Genomic DNA, 25,535 nt, shown 5'->3' with positions numbered 1-25,535 from the left:
AAGGCGTTGAAACATGAAAAAGCTCGTTCCGCGGGATGTTTCGATTTTTCCCGCCGAAAGAACCGACGACGCGTCTACGTTCCGGCAAGATGTTACACGGTCTGTCTGTGGATAATAACGTTAACAAGCCCGATAATATTTGTCGAAAATTGCGTGTGGAATTTTGCAGGGAAATCGCGGAGGGGGCAAGTGATTCCGTTTGAGGGCGATGCGCGTCGGAAAACAGTAGGAACGATTGAGGATAAAAAGCGAGTCTTTGTGGCTGGCTGTTCGCTGGGTCTGCTTATAAAAACGCAATTTCCTTGTAACAATATAGCATAATAAATGACGGGGGTTGCCTTCACGGGGGTTAAAGAGGCCACTTTTACTCGGCGCGGACCAAGCAGCAACCTCTGATTCGCCATTACACTTTGTAATGTACTTACGTAACTTGTGTTTATACACCAACTTTTCCCGCACCAGCCACCGTTCGACCCCTCTCTCGCTTCCTACGGGCCATTTCAACCCTTGTCCCGCGGCGTTTTGCCCCGATATCATTTTTAATGTCTGAAAATTATCCCCGCCGTGGGTCCGTGACGCCCTCCCTCGACGCTTTCGAGGAAAACATCTTCTTCTAGACTGCGCAGCAGCACCAGCCTAGACGAACTTTCGATCCGTTTCCGCGCGAAACTACTCTTATTAAACTATGTTTTCGCCGTGAACGTTTAACAGGCAAACCGATAGAACAACGCCCCATGAAAATTGGGAACCACGATACGGAGAACTCGGTAACAAAACTAAAGGGGAAGCTATCGAGCGAGCTAAGGATGTAGGATCGCGTCGAACATCTGTCTCGCGATTGGAGAGTCAAAGGAACGAGCTGGGTCAGAGCAACAACGATTAAACGATTCTCCCGCGTTAATTTCGAACAACTCCGGCTAAACGCACTTGGAAAAACAAGAGGGACAAAGGTGGACGTGAAAAACATTCGCGATAAAGAAATCCCTTGAACCGGTCCGTGTATAATATAAAATACCGCGCGGCAAAGGGGAAAGAAATAGATAGAGCTCGTTGTCACGGGAAATTAATTTTTTAAATAATTTCTGACAAGCTCATAACACAATGCGGGGGTCTGGCCCGGCGTTCGAGACCTCCGCAGCCCCGACGGGGGTGAAAAGAGCTCAAAGCACACTCCGGGCGATGCAATTACGATACCTCGACGAACTTCATCAAGTCGACTGTTGCATTTTTCGTTTTTTAGGTCAATACGACATTTTACAAAGGGCGCGCAGTTACCACGGTTCGGACGGTAACGATGGGGATGAGGAACACACCGGGGCGGGTGGTACAATGCAACTGCATTGAAAACAAGCCGCATCGCATCGAAGCCCCTGGGCGCTTATAATCGTTATGTTTAGTCGCCTTGCGTCCCAGCATTTTCCGCAGTATTTACACTTCGCTGAAATCTCATAAAAAAATGATAGAATAAACACCGGCGCCGGTCATCCCGCGGAAATAGGATATCTCGATATTTATTCGGGCTTTGTGTCGTGCCCCTATTTATAATGAACGCCGTTTACCAATACAATGCTATTGGGAACTGTCCGCCCTCTCTTCTAACCGGTCCGTCCTTTGTCGAAAAGCTAATCGGCCGTTTTCCAACGATTCAACCTCGCCTCCCTTCCACCCTTCGCCCATCCGAGCGCCGACACGTCTCCTCGTTTTAATTCCGATCGAGCACGCGCGATCCGTAAAAATGTCTAAATAGACCGTTGCGACTGGGTGAACGGGCGAATTAATTGGCGATCGCGGCACCTCTGCACCCGGCCGCGCTCGCTGTTTCACCATCGGACATAAACAGTAAAATAAAGATATCTGGTTCCTTTCCTTTTGAACGCGTAACAAAATGATTCAATTTAATTTAATTTCACTTCGTTTATTAGCGCTCAACGAGCACCAGAGCCAGGTATATAATTTCGCGTAACGTAAACCAAAGAACCAAAAATGAGTAATACGAGCGAAACAAGCAATCGTGAATTTATCGCCGTGTTCTACGTTGCTATTACTTCTGTACAAATGAGTTTTATAGAAACAGGTACTTACACGACCCGTGGTAACGCGCGACGATTAATATACGCGACGAGTACCCTCGCGATGCCCAAGATGAAATTGTCAGGGACGATCGAGGAACTGGTAACGCGATCGATTCCTTTTTTTTTTTTTTTCTTTCCACGTCGATTCGTGGTTGGTCTAGGCAGACACTTAGACGATGTTTGTTCCGTGCAGACCATTGAACGACACGAATGATATTTGCTAGGAGTTTGAACGGCAAACTAAACAGAATACGACGTGGCCGCGTCCTGTTGCGAGCAAAGTGACAACCTTCGCCTCTTTCCAGGAAGCGTAAGCTATCTCGCTGGCCTGTCGCTTTTGCAAATGTATTTTCATTGTCGTTTTATCCCCCCTTTCGATCGCCGCCGCTAGAGAGGGAGAAAGGCGGCCATCCCCGCACGATTTCAACCGCGTTTGATTGTTTCTCAAATGAATGAGACGAAATTATAAATAGACGACCAGTAACCCGGTATTCTATTACCTTCCAGCGTAACCCGTGGATAGGAATTGCACGGCGAAACTTCACCCCTGTCCCGTCGATCCCTGGTAAATTAATACAGGCGCGCGTAACAAACAGTCCAAAGTAATTTATTATTTAACGGGACAAGTAAGAAATTCGAGCCTCGATCCAGATAATCTTTGATCAAATAGAATTATTACTGCAACCCAATACTCCTATCGCACCCTATCGTACTCTCTCGTGCTGCCCCATTGAAAGTTCGAAAATTCAAAGTTAACCATGTCTGCTGACAAAAGCCGACAAAACGAAGAGTTCCTCGAGCGTGACGTCTTTCGACGCGACGATCCGTCGAATTACCGGCGCTACCAACGATGCAGAACGACGCAACGTCGGGAACGGCCTGTTGCGGGGGGTTGCAACGGGCGGAAGAGTCGTGGGCGAACCGACTGAACTCCGGTAAACAATCCAACGGGGCGTCCGGTCGGTCCATCTCTGATTGCTAATGAATCCTAATGCTATTATGCATACAACAACTGGGAAAAAAAAACCTTAGGTCCGAGAGCACGGGGGCAGGAGTCGCGTCGCGCCGCGCGTCGTCTCTTCGCCGCTGACGTGCACGTACGCCTTTGTGACCCCGTGTGTGCGTACTTCTGGGACAAAGAGTTGTGCAAACACGAGTTTACCAACCGGGGGAGGACATTATTGCTCCCGGGACCCGGGGCATGGCCAAGTTACCCGTCAGGCACTTCGTTAGCGCAATCCTTTTTGCTCGTTACCTTGCAAGTTACTTCGACCTCGATGCGTTACGATCGTTACGATACCTGTTTGTACGTACGGACCGGGCTTTCTCTCTCTTCGCACGGACACGCAACGACGTCGCGCGCAAATCGGCCGAGAGAGCTTTCCGTGCACGGTTCAGCCGAGCTTTCCATCGTTTCGAGTCGCATTACTACATCCGCGCGTGCATCAATCGCGCGACGCGTTAAGGATATCTGTGCAATTTCGAGCGAGAGGGGAACAAAATTGCGAGCAGAGAATACGCGTTGCTTTCGCGCAACGCGGTTCATTTGCATCCCTCTAATTTCTTGGAATATTCTGCTCTCACACAATGTAACAGAGAAAACCGTGCGTAGCGCGGAGATTTTCTCAATCAGCATGCGCCCGTGATTCGTCGTGTATTGTCGCGTAAAAAAGGCCACGCTCGAGACTCGCGTATCCCATTCAGAAGGGGGGGTGTGGCGAACGCTGGGGGAGGAAGAGAGAGAGGGAGGAGAGAGGGGGAAAAAAAAGAGAGAGCTTCCCTATCCCGGTGGTTCGTGTGTAACTCCTAATTTTAGAATACCACAACGGCATTTTCGAGGCGTCGGTTGTAACCGTTCCATGAAATTAGTTTCGCAGGAACTCTATTTCGTTTCCATCGTATCACTCCGTGCCGAACATTCCGGATTTTCGCGCGATCATAAACTCATGCATACGATGCATACCCAAATTGCCTGTGTGGTTCGATGCACATGGTACAGGGCAGTGCGAGCGACTGCATATTATTCGTTTAATAATCGATAGAATCACGTCATCGCGTGCTCACCTCACGATATAAACTCCCGCCCCTTTTCCACCAGTCTTACTTCGCGGTCGTTCGTTCGTATTAATGCACGTTACGTGCTGTTGCCGCCACCGTCCCTGTTGTTGTTGTTGAGAAACACACACCCGCCGGTGCAATAAAACCGATACGCGCGCACGTATTTACAAAATTGCGATCTCTTCGCGAAACGGACTTTCCGCGCGGCGTAATTAACCCTCGCCCCTGTTAAGCGTCTGCCGAGCGCAAAACTGCCTACGAATAACGAAGCCTCGCGATTCGATTCTCGCGCATTGATCTACGCGTGGCTTCGCATCCCTTCACCCTCTACTAAAATGTGCCATTTCAAGAATAAGAATACCCAAAAATTGTTACGAAACATAATCGAACTACGATTCGATTGCAAAGCACATTTGAGATCGATAGCGCTCCTCCCTGACAATTCGAACGATCGATCGTCGAAAAGGATTCGAGCGTCGATCGTCTCCTCTAAACGTTCCCCAGGTGAACCGATTCGGGGACGCGCGTGGTGATTCGCGAAAGGGCGCCAAGGGAAAGCCGATTTATCGCGAAATGAGAGAAGAATCGAACGGAAGAACGCCGCGGGGTTGTTCGTGCACACGGCGCGATGATCCAACACGGCACCCCACCCATCGTGCAGGCGGGGGTAGGGTCGGCGAACGGGACGAGAGGCGAGAGCGAGAGGGTGCAACAATAGCGAGACAGTTACTGTCAACACACTCGGTGCACATTAGTTGTTTCGCGGAAGCGGCTAAAATGTAAAACGAGGATACTCGGGAACAAAAGGAGGAACGTTGGAGGTGGAAAAGGTATAGGATCAATACAATAGTATATTTGTACAGACCGACTGATGAGGGGTGGTGCCTTGCAAGTGGGAGGCACAGCTCGGGGTCGACAGTGGCTCTGCCAGGGGGGATGGGTACGTCTGTTGTTTACCGTGGTAGGGCCAGGAGGGTTGCGGAGAGATAGGAAAAAACAAGCAAAGACGATGGCGTTATAATAGGTCTCTGTGCTGCGACAAACCGTTTCTGGCACGTGAATCGTTCGTTGAAACAGGTTGGTATAATTCTTGCGCATCGCGTAGCTGGAAACCGTGCTCGATCACTCGGAAACTTTATTCACTTTTAAATATAACAGCTGCTTCGATTATTTCGCGCTGCGTTTCGAATTAACGAAAATACGATGGGTAATGCGCGGTTGATATAAATTACTCGATGGAACTCTATTCCCCTTCGCGTTCTATTGGCCAGAGTTATGTAATGCTGTTTATTGATCAAGGTTACAATTATTAAATACAGGGGACATATATCCATTCTTTCGACAGACCAGCGATCGAACGTTCCAATTTTTTTCTATTTCAATTGTCGTCGGTATAAATTTCAATTCCATGGTGCATTCGTTCGAGAGATATCGGTGAAAGTAAAGGAAAACGGACGCGCAGAGGAAAGTCCAGGATCCGTGTTGCCGTTTCTCAACGCGGACGGTGAATCGTAATTAATATTATCGAGAAAAATGGAGGCTTTAATGAACAAGACGAGGTCGATGGCGGCCTGTCCAACTGGCAACAAGCTGTGGTACACAACAGCCTCTCGAAATCATTATGTCATATCCACTTCATTTGTCCAACCCTATCACGTGTATCCGGCCGTGCATGCGTGTGCACTTGCGTTGCTAACCCCGTTGAATGGAACGTATACAAGCATCAGCTCTCACTCGGCCAGAGGTTTTCGCTTTTTCAGGTTTTTACCCCGCCAAACAACGGGGTGAAAACACAAAGGATTTCCCGCCGTTGCAAGCTTGCACGGGGTATCATTAAACAAAAATGAAAGACAGGTCCTAATTAATAGTGTTGTCAGGATACACGTATACCGATACGATACAATGAAACGGGTAACTATAGAGAAGTGTAGACATAGACCGGTCACGCTTTGAACCGTTCGAGAGACGCAAACGAATCCATAAATAATAGCGTGACTACAAATATTCGTTTAACAAATAAACCACGATTTCGCCGATAATCGGAGCCGGATCGCAATTAATCAACGTTATCAACCCGCCTACCGTGCGCCCTCGCCGTACAACTCGAGAGGCGAGAATTAAAAAATGATCCCTCCGCTTAACTTATCGGTCTAACGATGAAATTAAAAAGCATAATAGTCGCGTGAGCGTGGATTTCTCGAAGCGGCCCGGCTGCTAATCTTCGCCCCGATTACGGGATATCGAACTGAACGATGGAATTATCGACGGGCAGAGGAACGGGCGAAGTCGGAGCCGCGTTGGTAGGACGAGTTATGCAGTAATTAACAAATATGCAATAACTATGATTAGAGTAACAGTATCGCAAATAGAATATTATCATTTGACGGGTATGTAATCTATGGGGACGAGACGCGCGGCAGTAGAGGGGTATCGGTTCCGCAACAAAGAGCTCGGTTTGCAAAATGGGGATCGAAAATCAAAGCCCACTTAATAACGCGCTGATGAAATCATTCGCGCTCGCACATTCGAGCATCGAAAATGTCAGACGTTGAGGGTCATCCACGTTAATGTATTTTTGATTAAGTGGCCCGAATGATGGTAATAAATAATAAAACGGAGCACTTGTTTACAGGCAACCGCAATTGAAATTCGATATCGGTGCACGCGCACAGGCAAGTGTATTAGCGAAAAATTAAACAGACAGCGCCGTTTGTGCCTTCGACCGGACAATATACGGCCACGGTAAATACGATATTGCGAAGAACGGATCTCCCACGAGCGACACAGGGACAGTGGAAATTAACCAAATATCCTATCGGATTCAATTATGTCGTTAGAAAAATACTAAATTGCATCGCTTTTTGGGAGTATCGGGGAACACGTCGACGAGGACGATAATTCGGCGTCGCGCGGCTGTCGCGAAAATTTCGACAAAAGTGCGATCGAGGGTGAGAGAAGGTGTTCGGTTCAACGGCCTTGAAGCGAGAAAAAAACTAGAAAGAAAAAAAAGAACATAGAGGGATGAAAGTAACGCGTGTGTGCGTCCACGGGCCAAGGCACGATCTCAAGGGGTTGCGGGAGAAAATTCGGTGACAGTATCTCAATATACCCCGGAGACATTTTCTAACGCACGCGAGAAATCCGCAGAAGGGATGGCGGTTGCATCGCAAAGGACCCGAATCACGACGTGGTCCCTCCGATTCCTGGCACCTTTCTGAAATAATCCTCTCGCGGACGACGGATACGTGGTGTGCCGGTTGGTTACGCGCGAGAGGGAGCAAGAAGAGTTACAGGGTTGTGCGGTGGTGCGTGTGCCGGGCCCGGGAGAGAGGGTGAAACTTACATATGACAAATTCAACGCGCTCCTTCCTGTCCTTCCTTCCTTCCTGCCGGCACTGACACCTATGGCCCTGGGCCACGCTGGGTATTATTATTTTCATTCCTTCCCGCATGTCTGTCTGTCTGACTCCTCTGTCTGACTGTCTGGCTGCACCTTCTCACACCATCAAGCCCCACGGAGCTCTTTTTCGGATGTTTTTTGCCCACCCACCACCACCGGCCCACCCCCTTTTCAACCACCCAACGGCCCTAACCACCCTCCACCCACCGAAACCTCTTTCCACGTACGCGCTCTTACTTTTTTTTCCACGGGACACGTGACTGCGGATCCTCGAGGACATCGGGACACTGCCTTTGTCCGACGAGAAGATCTTCCCTCCTACGGGACCGTGACGCGCTACCTCGGTCAACCACCCCTGAATCAGCGAGATTTTACCATTTTAAAGCGCAGAAGAATATCTTGCGACCAGCCCGCGCCTTCTATCCAAGGGATGTACTTTTTTCTTTTCGAATACTCCCTGTCTATGCTTGGCTCACGTGACGAGGAACGGCAATTAAAAGAGGATAAAACGAAGCACCTGGCGAGAGCAGGGCGCGCAACCCCTTGAGGACTTAATAAGAAGGGGTAATAATAACCAATTTTATCGAACGTCAGTCCGTTTCTTTGATATACCGGCCTCGACCGCACGAGTACGTGGTAAGCGCACATTAATTTCCCGGGCAAATAACCAGGATTCATAAGCGTGGGGTTGATCTCGTGTGTTGCCCCGGCCCGGAGAATACCGTACGTGTCCAGAAAATACGGTCTCCCGTCTCTCCGTGCAAAATAATGCCATCAATATAAAAAAGGCGACCCACCGCGACGCGGTAATAGAAACCGATTTGTCAGGAAGCTTTTACATTTCGACGCAGTGGGTTTCACATCTGATAGCCCGTTTTATCCCGCGGGACCCTGTCCCGTGTACTCTTTCCCTTTCCCCACTACCGCCACCACCACCACCACCATCGCCACCACTACCGCTAGCCAGCCGGTTCCTCTACGAGCCAGCCCAGGGAATCACACCGACCACCACCGCCGCCGCCGCCACCGCCACCCCTTTTCAACCCCCATCTGACGACGTGAACTCACCGCGCTTCTGTGTCCGAGTCACCCCTCGCCTGGCTAGCCGATTCCTCGTCTTCCTCGCTTATAAAGCCGAGTAGATAGGAAATCTTGTAAAATGGCCCGGCGAAAGACAAATATTACCGGGGATCACTGACAGTGAGATGCGATTTATTTTGCGGGATTCCGGCTAGCTTCCGCGGCGACACATACCGAGGATACCTCTCGATAGCCTTTTCTTGTATACGGATTTACGGTGCGCACGAGAAATTCTTACGCGCGTTCTCGCAGAGGAAGAATAGAGATGGAACGTATTCCCAAAAGTTCCACACCCTCCCTCTCTCTCTCTCTTTTATTTTCCTCTTTTCTTTTACAGAAAAAAAACTGACTTCCTATTCAATTCAGCAACGGAATTGTTTTTCTTAAATATGAGAATGTAATAAAGCAGAAAACTCGCGAGCGGACACAATGGCGACGAGACCAGCCAGAAAAAGAACGGAGGGAAAAAACGGTGTAATTACAATCTACGAATCGCGCGCGTTTCGAGCCGTTTAAAAACTTACAGCTCGTCCATTCGCGGAACGGTATTCGTGGAAGGGCGCTGCGGAGAATGGCGCAAAAGCTTCGCGCGACGGAGTGGGGGTGGCGACTGTTAATTGAAAACTACCGAAAAGCACAATTGCACGAGAATTATTTCTATTCATTAGCCGGGTGGTCGGTCGGTCGGTCGGTCGGTCGAGCCAGCCGCCGAAAAACTTTTCCTCGACCAGGCGGTTCCCTATTTTTTTCCATCCCCCGTTTCCTCCACCCGCCGGCCGATTCCTCCTCGCGCGGCCACCCGCACCCTTCATACGTACCCCCGGCCAGCCGCGCCCCTTCTATCCGTTGGTCGCGCGTGCCGTAATTATGTAACATAAATACAATCCCTCTCGCGACGTAATTTTTGCGGTATAAGCTCAAAAGCCCGGGTGGCCCCACCCCGGCTGCCCGCGCTGCCGGACTCTTCTCTCCTCGGTGAAAGGAGAGAGCTTTTTTCAGGAACGCTTTCGCAAATCAATTTATGGCGTAACGCGGACGTTCTCATTGTCCGCGCGGGGTAGCAGCCGACGCTCGCCTCGTGGCTAAACCTTTTGTAACACCGGCGGCCATTGTTGTGACGGAAAATTATATATCGCGATACTTACTTACGATAAAAATTCTGAGAGCCACCCTTTGTCGTCCCTTGTCAAACGTTCAATGCGATTGATCTGCTAATTAGTTCGCCATTTTTCCCTCCCCCCCGCGAAACCGAAGAACACGCGAGTATTAATATATGGAAATCCGAGAAATTGCTCAAAATAGTAAAATTGATCGGAGGTTCGACGACCCCGTAACCTTCCTCGAAATTTATGCATACGCGGCTACCACGAATACCGTTCTAGCTCGTTACACGTTCGAGAGGTATCGATGAAATCGAAGAAGCTCGAAAGATGCTTCCTGGAATTCCGTCGGGAGTATTTTCGTCGGTCAATGAATTTACAACCCCTCTTTAACGGAGTTCACCCTTAACCGCTTAACGAGAACTGCTTCACGGCACGTGAGAAAAAAAAGCTAACTGGTTCGCCTTGGATGCGGTGGTCGGCGTGGGGCAAAGGGGGTGGGTGGGATGGGCGTGTAAGCGGTCTTGAGGGGTGAATTAGCACGAAATAAGTGCAGAAGAGCTTCAACACCCCGGGGTTGGCCCAACGATAGAACGAGGCACACAGGTCCGCGGGTTTCTGTACGCGCGTGTATACGGTGGTCCTTGTGTAAGCCCTATAAGAACATCGTAAGGGTGAGAGTGCCGGTCTGAGTCGAATGAGACGATACCTACTTGCCGTTGGGGTGGCTACGCCGCGCCTCGCCGCGCGGAAGCGAGAGGGCGGAAAACGACGTAACGCGCATAAAGTAAATTGCCGCGAAATCTGCGCGAGCCTCCAGAACCGGCGCGGATAAGCGAAACAAATAAAATAAGAGCGAAAGACGAGACGGCGCGGAGATAACGGGGGGGGGGGGGAGAAAGGTGAAAAGGGTACCTCGAGGGTAATGTGATTTAAGGGCTGGAAGGTGGCGCGTTTCGAGCACTACCGAGAAACAGATATTGGTACGCGTCGTTCCACAAATTATTCTTCCATTACTTTCGCGAAACTCGACAGGCTCTCGTTTATCCCGACGCTTAACCGTGATCGCGATACGACGTGGTAAAGGTAATAGGAGCAATTGCGGTGCGATACAGTTCATTTTTGCAGAACGGTCTGACGTTCTCCTCTATTCAGTTCCCAAGCCAAGCATGAAAAAGCACACATCGTACGTTAAACGCGGTACACGGTGTAACGCTCACCACCGGCCGCCTTTCTTTCTCTCTTTCTCTTTCTCTCTCTGGCATTTTCCTTCTCTCACCCCCTCGATCCTCCTGGCGCGTATCGTCGCCACACGCAGACCATTACAATTTCAGTTACATTTTAATTAGCAGAGAATACTAATGTTTCGCGAGTGGCGGTCGCCAGCAAGTAGCCAATGAGCGCCAAGTTGACTCCTGCAACTCGAGCCCGTTCCAGGACCCGTCCTCTACGCCATACACGCCGCCCTCCCTCGCCACCGCGCGTCTCTGTCCCCGCTATTACGCCCGGCAACCCCGTGAAACCGACGTGCATTTCACACCCCATATTCGCCGCTTTATACGTAGAGCGGCTGCTGGCGCGGGCGAAAAAACGAACGCGAGGAAGGAAAACGCGCGGCCGAGTACAGGGTGGTGGTGGTGTGGGGCAACAAAAAGAAGCAACGCGGTCTGTGTTCCTCATTTATGTTATTAGCTCCCACTTTGGCGCCGAGTGTTCTTCAGAGCGAGAGGCGAAAGAAAAAAGTGAAGGGGGAAGGGAAAATGAAAGCAACACCGCGTTCGGAATAAACCACACTGTTACGCGTGCGTTTTTCCGTGTTTTCCAGCTTCTCGCTTTACGTAATTAAAGCCCGGCGGAATGCGCGAGGAATGGAGCGACGCAGATTTCTCTGGATCGTTCCTCGGGTATCGCTCCCGGGATATTTGTTGTCCGCGCGAGGAGATTGGATGAAAGATTTCTGGTGCACGCGGATGAACGGAGGGACGAGTCGGACATTAGGCGATCGGACGGGGTGGGGTGGACGAGACAGAGGGAGAACTACAGGAATATTCGAATAATATAATACTTCCTAAGTCATAAACTTCCCTTGCTTCTTGGCCGGACGAAATTCCGAAAGTTTCGTATCGACGGTCGTACAACAAATGCGATTATCGATGTCTCGCATCGTTCATCCCCTAAAACGACAGGGAGTAAAACGTGCTCCCGGCCCCACGCGCTCGTTCAACCCTCTCTCTTCGACCGAACCGAGCTTTACGTACTTTGTTTTGGATCTTGTCCAAAAATAATATCGCGTGGATTAAACCCGTTGGAAGATATTAATAAAAAAAAAAAAAAAAGGAAAAGAAGGAAAAGGTAAAAACAAATCAGTGAAATTCGACCTCTTTGGCGAGGAAGAACTGAAAGAAAAGTCGCGCGTCGCGTACAAAAGAAATCATTCAACTCACATTAACAAGCCATGTCACTCTGTCTCAGAAGCCTGGGAAGTATACACCACTGACCTGGAACAGAAATAAGTCGCACGTGTTAATATGGAGCAGAAAGCCAGAGAGCAGTGAATGGAAGGTTGCAATGAAAGTGACTGATTGATATACGAGGAAGACAATTTAAATGGTCGATCAGGGCCCCCCGTTTCGGTTCAATCCCTACGAAGAAACGCAAACTGCCGCGTGCGACTCTGATTACCGCTGCGAGCGGCGATAAATCGGTATCGCTGGTTACGTCTTAATTTACGAGCTCGCCGTATTTCTTCCACGTATCATCGTAAGGCTGCTCGTATCGTTCTCAGACCGTATTATACGAAGGCCCGTATATCGAGTCGTATCTTCGACGGATCGTCCGCGGGGCTGGAATTCCGTCGGGCGAAGACAATGTGCTCGCGATTTGGGGTGCCTCGCGGCTCGAGTCGAAAGCCATTCCGACGTATCCTTCGACTGGACGCGAGCCCGCCAATGAGGCGACGGTGCCGTTAATTAACGAACTCGAAAAGTAACGTACTGAAAGTACAACTCGACGAAGCATTGAGGGGTTCCGGGGGACTGGTCGAGGAGGAAGGGAATGAACGAGCCGGGCGTAGGACGGAAGCGCGCGCGTATAAAGGGTCGGTGTCTGGCCAGACGGGCAGAAATGAAGCAGCAAGGGTTTTGTTTGTCCGGCTGTCCACCCCTTTCCTTCCCCCAGTTCACCTCCGCGGGCTGGAGCCCTCGCTGTATGAACCTCGCTGCCCCCTTCAACCCCTTCTTCACCCTCTACCCCTCTGCCACTCTTCTACCTCCTATCCGGTACCCCCTGTACTCCCCGCTCCCTCTTCCCGGCCCTGTTACACCCTTCTTACACCCTGAACCTCCTTCCCCCTGATGCCGTGTTACAATGCACGTGTGTACAATGTTTGCGCACATTCTCTCGCATATATCTTCACGAGCCTGTAATATTGATTACTTCGAACGAATTTCAGCTGGCCTCGTATTACCAGTATAGCGTGAGCGGAGACCGCCGCCGTTCCTACGATTCTGTCGATCGACACCGCCGTTCCTCTCTTTCGCCCGTCTTGCATTGCAATGAAACGATTCTTCTTCGCCGTTCCCCGCGTTCGGTAAACCGAGCCCCCTTCTCGCGAGCACGGCCTATCTTCGTCGTTCCAGCCGAACGGCGGAACGTCGCAATGCAGGCTTTTCGGTCGTGCCTCCTTCAAATTGGCCCTCTCCCGCCCGGATTGTTCCTGCAATTTGCCTCTCCGCGTTCCGCCGGGGGCCGGTTCCGGCGTTGTAACCGTTAACCAGGGTCAACGATTAAAATCGCGGCTACCGCGTGTATCTCGCCGAGCGAGCCGGCTTTATGCAGTTTCAACCTTTCGTTTCCTTTCAATTTTGCGGCCAGATTGGAACGAAGGTTATCCAGCGATATACGGTTCGGGTAGAACGTACGGACGCAACGGCACGTACACACGCTCCGCGCTGAATCAATTTGCAGGCCCTTTGCTAGAAAAAGCGCCGCGTGGTCCGGTTAATAATTGTCGAATGTAAAATGCAACAATACCGCGGAGAAAGAGAGAACGAAGGGGTCGCGGAGGAGGCGGGGGAGAGAGGGAGGGTACGGTCGGTTGTAACTCACGCTGGCAATATTCAGCTAAAAGACTCGTCATTCCGCTCCAGTAAACGGCCACACGACTTAAATTGCGTCACGACCATCCCGCCAACGTTTAATTCCATTCGCGATCTTTTCCACCCCGTCCACGGCCGGTTCTGGTTTTTACCTCCCCGGCTGGTCCACCGTTGCTCCTCTCCCCGATTCGCATCACCGCCAACACCGTATGTCGCGAATCGAAGTACAAAGAAGCAATAGTAGAAATAAGATAATTGCTATTACAATTGCAATTTCATCCAGGACGATGAAGCCGCGGGAGAGAAAAGTGAACGCGAGGGGCGAAACGGTGCGATGGCGCGTGGCGGTGAGAGGGGGGGGGGGGGCAGCGGAGGTGAATGAAGGATGGAGAAGAGACAGGTCAGGAGACGCGGAAAGAGATAGACAGAAAAGGGAGACGATGGCGGTAACTGCCACAGAGAGTTCAACTACAAAGTACGTTAATGTCGTGCTCACACCCCCCAGCCCCCTCGAGCACCCTCAGACAGTTTGTTGTCGCAGCTTCGGGGATTACACAAATGAGGTTGTTCAGCGAGAGAAATGTACATTCCGCTACAAAGCCGCTCGCGCTCAGCCACGTACGGAATTAAAAGAGGGGGTGAACGAAAGGTGGAAAAGTCCCGCTTCACTATCGCTCGCATCGCGGACAATATTTTCTTTGCTGAAAGCCCTGTGCCGTGTAGAATGGGATTTCCATCGACCCGCTTCCGTTTAAACCCTTCAAGAACGGAACCCGCTTTTATCGAGACCCTTCTCTCTCTCTCTCCCCCCTCTCTCTTCCGTCAATATTGCCCTGTACATGTTTTTACACGCATCTTTCGAGGAAATCACCGATTCAGCCGATATAACGTTTACCTCGTCGATCGCTAAACGGGTCCGCGGGATTGTTTCGATATCCCCTGGTACAAAAGGGAATAAAGAGCGGGAAATGTGAAATATCGCGGCAGCAAGTTGGTCGCCGGCAATTAATTGTTCCGAACGCGCATACACGGCCGATAGTTTCCTAGAGTGGCGAGGAGGCGAGACACGCCAGTAGAGAAACCAAGGAGGAGGCAGCCAGCCCTTGTACTAAGCATACCGTAGGGGCTAGGGATAGTAATTGTATACGTACTAAGAGAATGGCAAGGTAAACAAAACTATGTAAGATTGCCCCATTAATATACATATCTCTTGGTTCAGTTGGGCCGTGAGAGAGCCGACCGACCCTCTCTCGCTGCGTTACCACCGTTGTGCCTGCTAAGGGGGGTGTGGGTAGTCTTGGCCTTAGACTCTGGGGTTAGGCTCGTTCGAGAGCAAGGAGGGTACACAATGGATATTGAGACCATAATTTACGGCTGATTGTTAGCCTCGCGATCTATGGATTCCTCCACCCCTGTCTCCCTCCATTCGACCACCTTCCAACAATTCCCTCAACCTCATGTCGAATTTGTGTTAGGTCTATAATAAGTACTGATAGCGGGAGAGAGAGAGAGAGAGAGAGAGAGAGAGATGCGTGTGTGCCGAGTGCAGTCAGAGTTGGAAGGCATTAGAGGAATCTCGCGGGATACGGCGAGACTTTCGCGCGCGTAATGCCTCGCCCCAAAGCGAGCTGTACTTCTCCTACGTGTTAACGATCAAAGTATCGCGGCGCAGCTAAGATTTTACGACGCTTTCGAACCAGCAGAGATATCGTATAACAATCGAGAGATCGTGAATCCCCGTAGAATGCTCGGATGAAATTGTAACCACGATCTCCCGCGATAAAATTGAAGCAAGACTGGTGGAAACGAGTAAGAGGCGGGAAACGACGGAGGGAGAACGGAAGCGAGAGAAGGGTTGATTACGCGTGAAAGCGGGAATAAGTTTGTTTTCGAGCGGTATCGTTAATTGGCCAAAACTCGAGTAGAACTGCACCGTACGAGGTCAGCCACTCTCTGCTTACCCAACCGGCTTCGCAACAAGAACGCCGGTTATAAATTAATTACGAGGGTCAAACTCGCAACTGGGTCCCATTCCACGAGACGATTTTGGAGGGAGGCGAATGTCTTACTAGTCCGCCGCTGGCTCGAGGGGCCGAGTAAAGGAGGAGACGATGTTTGGCCTTCCTTACAAGGGACCAACTAACCAGCCGACCGACCAACCTGCCACTTACCAAAGGATAATAACGTAGTAATCCTGCCATGAGACACGGATGAAGTCCTTAATAACCCTATAAACCCAAGATGTATGCTACATATCAATATACCAGGGACAGCTGCTATAGTCGCGTTATATTTCCTGGCAACCAGCGAGCACCAATCGAGATCCCTTACAACCGTCGCGCGTTTTAATTAATTCAATATCATTCTACACTTTGCTTGTCTTAATTTATCGTTATTTTTCAGTTTACAGATCACGACGATAGCGACTGCCAAAATTGTTTGTCTTTGGAACGCGTAATAATTTATCCCAGTTGTATATTAAATATATACATATGTATATATCGTACTGGTTGCCGCGCGTACTCATAAACGCGCGTATTGCAGAATTCCAATTCCGAATCGATCTTCGGTAATTTTCCAAAGTTTTCAAAAACCCGCACGCGAACTTCAATAAAGCCCGGGTAATTAATTTGTGATTATATATCGCGAATGCCGGCAAATTCATGTTACGTTGCATAGCGCGATAGGAATGCAACCGAGTTCAACAAGCGCCGATACGAAGTGCGTGATTTAGAGAGACGCATAAACGATATTCCGATACCGTTCCGCGCGATACTTTCGCGACAATTGATTCGACGACCGAAAATTGACAGCGGACGCGAATCGATCCCGCGAGCGAACTTTGCCTCGACTGGCTCGCATCTCGCGGCTCGATCTCGTTCGAATCGGCAAAAGATCACGAAACGTCGCACAGACGCGACCCGATTATCGTGCGACGGAACGCGAATTACATCCCCCTTGAGTCGGACGTCTCTAAATTATGCGAGAAAATAAGTGAACGCACTTGTTGCGGTGTTTGCATTTCCTTCGCGTGCATCGGTAATTTATTCGTCCCCTGGGCAATATTTTCTTCCCGACCAAATACACAGAGCGCGGGACACGCTCGTTTCACCGGCAACATTCGCGTAAACAGAGAATTGGTTAACGTTGCACATATCGAAACAGCGTATAAACAGCCGGCTCGCGAGCACCGCGCCGGCGATACTTTAAATATAGAATACACGGTACGCCCGGAGAGATACGGGGCTATCTTCGTGGCAGCTATTGGACTTAACGACATCGACATTTTATCCGCAAGACGCGGTCTTCACGCCCCCGCCGGGCGTTTCAACGTGGGGAACGGCGGGGTTGGGAAAAACGACGAAGAGAAAAAAACCGGCAACGATCGTGCCGCGCAGCGGACGGTGTTATGAGCTGTTTTCCTAACCGATGGGAGACAGGTGGCGGCGAAAGTGGACTTTAACAAATGGTCACTGCTAGCCAGCATGAGACGTGCCTACTTGAGATGCGGCACCAGGATCTATGCCTTCCATTTCTCATCGGCGCTCTGCGGGCAAACAATACCCTAAACCAGCTATGTAAGAACTGTCGAGCACGAGTGAAGGACTTCGGGGCAAGTTGATCAAAGTCAAGGTACTTCCGCAGACCCCTGCCAAAACGTTCACGCCAATAATGCGTACAAGATGCGAGCGACTCGGCTCGAGCTAGTTCCTAGTTAGTTTCTCGAGCGTTCGCCGCGACGTGGATTTATAACCGGGGAATCGTCGTTTCGTCCGCGCTGGGAACCGCACCGAGCAGAGGATGGAGAAGGGAAAAAAGAGGAAAGTATAAATTTGCCCGCGTATCCGATCTATTTTTATTGGCACGGTTTCCTTTTTTAGAACGCGCCGGACGTGTTTATCGCGCGATTTCGTTAAAGACGGGACCGAACCGGGTTCGGATAAAGTATTTTCCTGAACGATCGTTTCTCGACAGTTTAGAGTTTACCGGGGTATCGGGCGTAAACTGCCCTTAGGGACCTTGTTAGTTCAATTCGCCTGAGCACCCTTTTCGTCGCGGAAAACTGCCACCCCTTGTTGACCACCCCGGACGCGGCGCGAGTTCGCCGCGTGTGTTGTCGCTGTTACGGTTGCTTCAAAAAGGGACGTTTATAGAAATACCTGCTTCCTGTTGCGGAATTTCTGGCCCCAACCAAGATATTCTCGCGCCGCTTTGCGACTCGAGTAAAATCGAACAATTGACGTAATCAGCTTCCCAGAACGGGCGGGAGAAAAGAACGGGCTGAAAAACACCCGATAGCCGCAGAAGGGTGGAGAGAACACGGACCGACGACCGCAGGAAAAGGGGAGCGGAGGAGGAGGTGCCAGGGTCGAACGAAATCAACGGTCAGAGTATTGTCAAGGTATTGTCCTGCCCCGCTACCAAAATAATCGTCAACCGGACCTAATGGGGTATAAAGTCCCGATATCAAAATAACTCATCCGTGTCCGGCACGTGGTCAAGCGTTTTCGAGCTTTTCTCCACGCGCGTTCATCGTCGCGGTAGCCCCCCACGCGGGATGTTAAAAATGCCGTTGGCAGAAAAAAAAGCAGAAAAAACTCCTTTCACGGTTGTCTATTGTCCGGCTGCGTAGATAAAATACGCGGAGATGGTGACGCGCGTTCGCACGGCAAAAATCTTGGAACACCGACGTCGACTGTCGGTGGCAATAAATGTCCGGTTTTTTTTTCCTTTCTAGTTCAGTGCCAGCGCTAGACACGACGTACGTATCGGGAGACGTTCTGCCGATCGGGCAAATTATTGATTACGCTACGGCCAAGAATGACATTTCAATTCTTAATGGGTTTGTATTCCAGTACGCTGCAATCGTGTATCGACGCAGAGATGGGTTATAACACCTGAAATACGCTGTGTCACAATTTATGTGCATCGCGGCCACCTCTAACATCTACATTGTTTTCCGTTGAAAGAAAAGTGAGTCATTGCTGACGCGTTCTAAAGCGGGGCCGGATCATTTGAATATTATCGGAAAATTTTCCGAAAGTGCGAACAACGGCTAATGACGCTGTATTGACGCTTAGCATCGGTATCTATTCGTATTATACGTAACCGAGCGCGCGCGTTTTCGCATTAGCATTGGAAATTTAAATCCGACGATAAAGCTCGCCAGATGAAACGGCTGGCAAAATATTCGAGTCGAAACGGACGATTGTCGCGGACGCATTTCTAATGCGCGATCAACAGGTTCCCTCGCTGCTAAACAATCCTCGCGATAGATCCCGATAGATCCAATTTCGAACAGTTGAAATGCACGCTGGAAACCTTGGAATCTCTATTGAGAACTTTCTTCGAGATTTCTTTCACCTTTTACCTCGATCGTTGGTGCAAAAAAAAAAAAAAAAAAGAAAAGAAGACGCTCGCAATTAAAGAAGTTGGTCTCTACAGTCTCTGCATCGATTAAATTTGTACGCTTTCTATTTCCGCGCGCGTAAAATATGCACTTTACCTGAGCTATCTATACTACCTCATAAATGATTCCAACTACCGAGAGCCTCAATAACAACTTCAAACGCGACAACAAACCTATTTATACTCATACTGCAAAAGTATCGACGAGCATCTGCCATGCGGAACCTTTAAAACGATGCGTGCCATACGCTTGGCCGGCTTGTAAATCCGCTCGACTAACGGACAGTCTGACTAAAACCGGGAAGACCTACTTAACGGACGACCCGATGGCAGTCGCGCGTTATTATTCAGCCACGGCCTTGCGTCTTCTCGAAGGAAACGATTGAAAACGAGTGGCAGACGATCGAGTCGATCGATAGGCGACGTCGAAACGTGTGCTCTTGCATAACGGTTATCGGAAAGCGAAATTACCCTAAATAGTAACAGCCGCGGCGACGGCAATGCCGTATTGGACGGGCGAAAGGATAGCTGGGGCCGTTGCTGTGAAAGGTGTATGGCGGAGAGGGCTAGGAGGGAGAGGCATAGGAGGGTGCTGGCTGATTTTCACCCTTGCAAGTCGAAAGTAGGAACCGCGACTATGGGTGAAGCTAAGTCTGTCCGTGTAATGGGGCATCGGCACGCGATTTCCAAGCCCCTGCCCACCGTTCGCGATTCTAACTTTCAACTTCGCCTAGAGCCCGCGCCCACCCACCCGAATCCGGCTCCCTCGTCTCACTGGCGTGCCTCATCCCCGCGGTACAGGGTGTTGCGCTGTGACTTATCGGCTCTAATTATTCGCCGGCAAGAAAGCGGGTGGAGAACCCGACGATCAGACCTGCCACCCTCGTAAAGTAGCTTCTCTCCGACGCATCGTTGCACCAACACACTGGCTGGTGCAGTCGTTGCTTGGCCGTTTCGCCAACGCGATCGCGCTCGTTGGGGTATCGCTCGCGCGAATGTCGCGACGGAACGCGTGCCATCGATCAGTGCGAGAGAGATCCTACTCGCGATTGAAATATAATTTGTATCGAAATTCAGGTATAAAATGGTTACGTGTGAATTCGTAGAATCGTTTCGTTCGCAGGCAAAAGACTGGTGGTTCGAGTTAGCGACGTCGGTACCGGAATTAGGCTGTCTGGCCGTCGTGTAACTAACGGCGATCTTTGGCCGTTGACCACCCTCTCTCCAAACACACAACGGTTTTCAACGGTCCTCGCTTTGGTGTGATAATTTTTCAATTTGGCCTCATGCGTTATTGACGTCAGTAGACGTGCACCGACATTAGCAGCCCTTTTGATGAGGAGTCTGAGTGGCCGTCGCACAAAACAATGCTAACCCCATGGTATCATTCAGCCCCCCACCCCCGTACTCCGGCAGCCTCCTACAGCCTGACCCCCCCTGCTTTAACCCTACGGGAATAAGGCGAGTCGCAATGTAAGCAACACACAACACGTTGTGTGCAGCCATGTTTTTTACATTAGCCAGACGATACTTGCCCCAGAGTATGAGAGAGCTTGCCGGCTTGGTGGAATGTCTATGGACGCGCGTCCGTGTGTGTTTGCGAATCTTCAATGTGTTCGCTACAAGTTCCCTAGCTCTTAGTAACCTTTTGCATTTCCCTGATCCCCTGCGACCCCTATTGCGCCGAGAAAGCTACCGCCGCCGCGGCGGCTCTGTTACCAGGTTTTCCCTCGTTTCGCCCACGTCGTTCTGAACGTCGATAATTGGACGCGCGACACTATTTTCGTCCCGTTTACGTTCGCGACGAGTCCTGCTGAACGGAGACGCCTGGGACACCTTCTACGGTCGCGGCCTAAATTGTATCCTGAAATGCACTGCCATTGAAAGTTCGATGAACGGCCGGCCACTGGTCGAATAAACAAAGCCGCTATCTAGACCCCACGCGGCCGACATCGTGTGCATCGTGTACACTTGGCTGGCGCGTCGAAGCCTCGTATAGGTTGCCACGCGTTTAATATATAACGACGATTGTATATACATGGAACGGACGGAGAGTGGCGATAGAGACGGAGATGAATGGGGTAAAGTGGAGGAGGTCGACGTTGATACGGCGAAGGAGGAAGAACGCGGGGTAGCAGAGAGAAATAGAGCGTGCAAGAAAGAGAAGGAGCGAGGGACGAAGGGGTAACGCGAGGGGCTGGTAGCGGCGACGAGGGTGGAACAGCCAGTCGTTTGTCGTCCGACAGATAAACAACGTCGTTATTGTAAATGCATTGGATCAACATGCTGCGGGGCTTCATTGGCGGCTTTTCTTCGCGATACGAGCCGCGAAAGGCTCCGGTTGTTTACGAGATCGATAGTCCGATCGGTAGGATCGATTTTATCGTATCGCGTCCGCCTCCCCAGGCGGAGCGAAACAATCGTTGTAACGTGCGCGTTGTACCAGCCCGGTTCCTTTCTCTCTTTTTAGATTTCCTCCTATCTAAAGACCCTGCCCTCTACCTCTGACTCTCGTTTAGCGTCCCGTCCTTCTCTTTGTCTTTTTCTCGTCCCCCCGTTTTTCACCCGCTCGCCGATGGATCCGAGTGAACGTATAGAGAATAACAAGGCGGATCGCGTGACGCAGGTACAGATGCGTCGAAATTACACATCCGGCCACCGTCGTTCAACGTACAAAATATTTGTTCTAGTATAATATATACTGATTCGTAGCGAGTCCGCGCGCTCCGGTGTTTTTCCATTACACCCACGAGGCAAATGTTCCGCGCGATACTCCGAAACGCGCGCCCCATCGAAAATACGTCGTCGACCCTTAACAATGGCGCCGATGGAACCGGAAGAAAGTCGATTCGGTACATCCTTCGATGAAAATACCGTCGAAACCCGCCGATCTCGCAAACTTATCAATTAAAAACGTTTCGCCTCGCGAAGAGCTCGCGTCTCTGCTAAAAGATCGGTGTCGCGGATCCGAGAAGCGATCTCGCGTGGAGCGGAGAAATGTCGCGTCGAGGCAACGAAACGAGCGTTCCCTCGATTTCTCGGCCGCATTAGACGATGCTATGACAGACTGTACGGTGACCATGAGAGCCCGTTGCCCGCTGTTTGTTCCTCGCTTTATCTCGAACGTAAACACTGGTTGGAATATATAGAAGGTGGCGCGAGCAAGAAACAGGGACAGACAGATAGGTGGAGTGTCGTACCTGGGTCCGCGGAGGAGCAGGACAGAGACGACGGGCAACGACAGCCAGGCCACGCAAAGACCCGAGCCGGAGGAAAAAGGAAAAACGAAAATAGAAGGACGGACGGACGGACACTGGATAAACAAGGGGCAATAGAGATAAACAGAGAATATTGCGAGGAATATGCGCAAACACGAAACTCTCATTCTTCCTCACCCTACGCTTTTTCCACTCCATCTCGCCGTCTCTCTCTCTCTCTCTCTCTCTCTCTCTCTCTCTCTCTCTCTCTCTCGTTCCCATCCCTTCGTTGTCCCCCCTTTCGCTTTCGTTTGTACGAACGCGCGTGTTCTCTTCTCCCTGACCTTCGCCGCTCGTTTGGCGTCCACTTTTACAAGCGCACTCCTCTCCTCCTTCGTTCGCGCTTACCCGCTCCAGCCGGAGCTTAATTTATGCCGCGAGATGTTATGTTTCGTTAAGGATTTTTATTCCGATTCCCACCGCGCGATGCAACGCCGTCAAGTATTAACTACTTAACGCCAACCTCCATCCTCGCCCCTGTCACTCGCTTGTTTCCTTTCGTTTTTTTTCTCTCTCCCTCCCTCTCGCCTCCGCGCGGAATTTATAGCTCATGATTGTGGCTTCATTACAATTAAACGAGCCACGCGTGCCCTCTCCCGTTATTTCGCAAGTTCGCCAGGGAGGAAACGCGGAATCGGGTCAACGGTAACGCTCTTGGGAAAAAAGAAACGAAGGGTCGCCCCGTTTCCAACGCGATCTTTCACTCCGATGATTGATGCGCGCCGAGCTTTTCTTCAATTAGCAGACGCTCTCCTTCACAGGCGAGCCTCACCGCCCCCCTGATTCCGCCGATTCGATTACAGGCCCGTTCATTATGCCGATGAATTTAAAAATATACAAACACCATTAGTCATCGTGCCGCGGGAGAATGAATTTCCATCGAGCCGATGAAAAACAAGCACGCTGAACGATCCCTCCGAATCCATAATCTCCTCGTATCCAGAAACTAAGTATCCCACCTTCCCCTGCTGTCGAAGTGCAGGCGTGAAGAGAGAAAAAAAAAGCGACCAGTCGCGTTTCAATCGCACCTGCCATCCCGATCGGGTTCGACGCGAAGATGTCCGAAAAATTCGCAGCGTCCATCGGTCGGGTCCGCGGAGAGAGCGACGTAGGGGCGAGACACGGAAGGGAATGAATGCAGACGGGACAGGTAAGGTATTTGACGGTCTATGGGACCACGTCGAGGGCAGACTATATAATTTCCCTTGAGGGAGATCGGGATGGGCGATACGAGGACGGAAGGGGTAGCGAAAAAGAGGGGGGCTCGAGGGTGTGAGCGTGTTTTCCAGGTGGGGAGGTGGTGCTGGGCTCATCCGCGAGCCCATCAACGCAACCATCCTCCGACAATCGATTATTATCTTTCCAATTTGCATAGCAACCGAGCTCTTGTTCAAATCTGCACGTCCCCTGTTTCGACCCCTTCGGCAACCCCTTGCAAATCCTACTTCGCCGATGCGACTCCTCGTCCGGTATCGTTTCTGTAACGTGCTCCAACTTTTTTTCCTCTCCCCCGCCCTCCTCCGCCCCCCATCGATCCCACCGCGTCCGCGTTCGATCGTCTTTATGGGGGGGTGGTTGGCTTCGGACGTTTTTCGATTCGTTTGGGAATTTGCCGGGACGACGACACGTTCCAGCGATGTCGCACCGACCGATTGAATATTACCGTCGGATATTTGGAAAGGGTTGCGGCGAGAGTTTCTCCCTTTCTAGGAGAAATAGGCGTAAGAAAGAATGCGGCGAAGCTCGCAAGAACGCGCACAGCGGAAACTAGCGGAGACGTTTGGCCCTCCGGAATCTTTCCTTTCAACGCCCTTGAGGAATGGACGCGTCACGGTGGGTGGGTGGCACGAAGAAAGGGAGGGTGAAAACCCCTCCTTTATAAAATCTTTGACGCGTCGCACGGCGAGCCACCGGCGTGGCAGTCATTAATAACTTTTAGGTGGCAGATTTTGCGCGTATTAATCCACCATATTATACCGCGAGTCTGCAGCCGTCCTCTGCCATCCGTCCCCTTCTTGCCATCGCCCGCTCGGGTCCCGTCCACACTCTCTCCCCCTTATATCCGAGAGGGCGGCCCGGATAGCTGAGTCGACGTCTCCTTAATGAAAAATCTGAATCCCGGAGTCCGCCTTTTCTTTCACCCACTATTCTCCACGGATTCTCGATCCTGTGCTAATGGTAATGACCGGCGCGGAATCGCGCGCGGTTCACCGCGGTAAAAAGTGTTAAATCTCGAGCGTTTCCGCGTTTTTCTCTTTCCCGTTACCCAAACCCAACCCGGCTCTGCCGCTCCAACCGAAATTCGTTAGCGAGCGTGAGAATAAATCTGCGAAAATTCCAAGACCGTGCAGACTCGTCCTATCCGGAGCTCGATCTCGGTTCCACCGTCCTGGCTGCTAGACCAGACGAGCAGACCCCTATATTTATATTCATCGTTCGGAGAAACAACTCGGACTTTTCTAATTTCCCGCGCAAGGTGCTCGCGTGGCAAATTAACAAACGTCGGAGAAATGAACCGACTTCATTCCACCACCTTCCGTCGTATCGCTTTCCTTCCACCTTAAAACCCACCCCCGTCGGCGTTCGCATACAGAGACGTATACACCGCTCTTTCCACCGTCGTAGCGAGAAGGTATATTGTCGAGCGGTAGCGACGGTAGACCGAGCAAATTTCGTGTACAATTAGAAGGCTTTTGTAGAAGCTAAACTGCTAATAGCCCCTGAAGAAGGGGGCACCGTGCTCTCGGTTCTCCGCCGCCTACCCTCGGTCGCCCCTCGTCCCGTCTCTTCGCCACCGTGCACCTCATTTCGCGTGACAGTCGTCCTCCCGTTCGCTGTCCTCTCCTCTTCTCACTCGCGCCCGCTAAGACCTTCCGTCTTACACGTCGCGCTCCCTTCTCGCTTTCCAACCCTTTCTGGAGCTCGCGTTAAACTCTCACCCCCGCCGTTGCCCTCGCGCGCGGTACCTACCCACCAATTCGCTCCTCCTGGAAGTCCTACGAGGCACGTCGAACTGGTTGAGAGGGAGAGAGAGAGAGAGAGAGTGTGTGTCGACCTCTCCA

General features: G+C 50.9%; 1 protein-coding gene across 27 annotated transcripts in view; it reads right to left on the bottom strand.

Annotated features, from left to right (window-relative positions):
• Foxp (forkhead box transcription factor P) overlaps positions 1 to 25,535 on the bottom strand; it is a 187,124-nt gene that overhangs the window by 120,514 nt on the left and 41,075 nt on the right. For 9 of the 27 annotated variants that reach the window (XM_076909308.1, XM_076909290.1, XM_076909254.1 and 6 more), the window contains one exon: positions 12,155 to 12,208. The exons of the other annotated variants lie outside the window; for them this stretch is intronic. The gene's annotated coding sequence lies outside the window, so the exon portion shown is untranslated. The remainder of the gene's footprint in view (positions 1 to 12,154; positions 12,209 to 25,535) is intronic. 27 annotated transcript variants of the gene reach the window in all.

Source organism: Xylocopa sonorina, chromosome 1 (assembly GCF_050948175.1).
Source record: "Xylocopa sonorina isolate GNS202 chromosome 1, iyXylSono1_principal, whole genome shotgun sequence".
NCBI classification, from domain to species: domain Eukaryota; kingdom Metazoa; phylum Arthropoda; class Insecta; order Hymenoptera; family Apidae; genus Xylocopa; species Xylocopa sonorina.
Note: the sequence above shows the minus strand (reverse complement) of the source record. Positions and strands in the feature narration are given on the sequence as shown.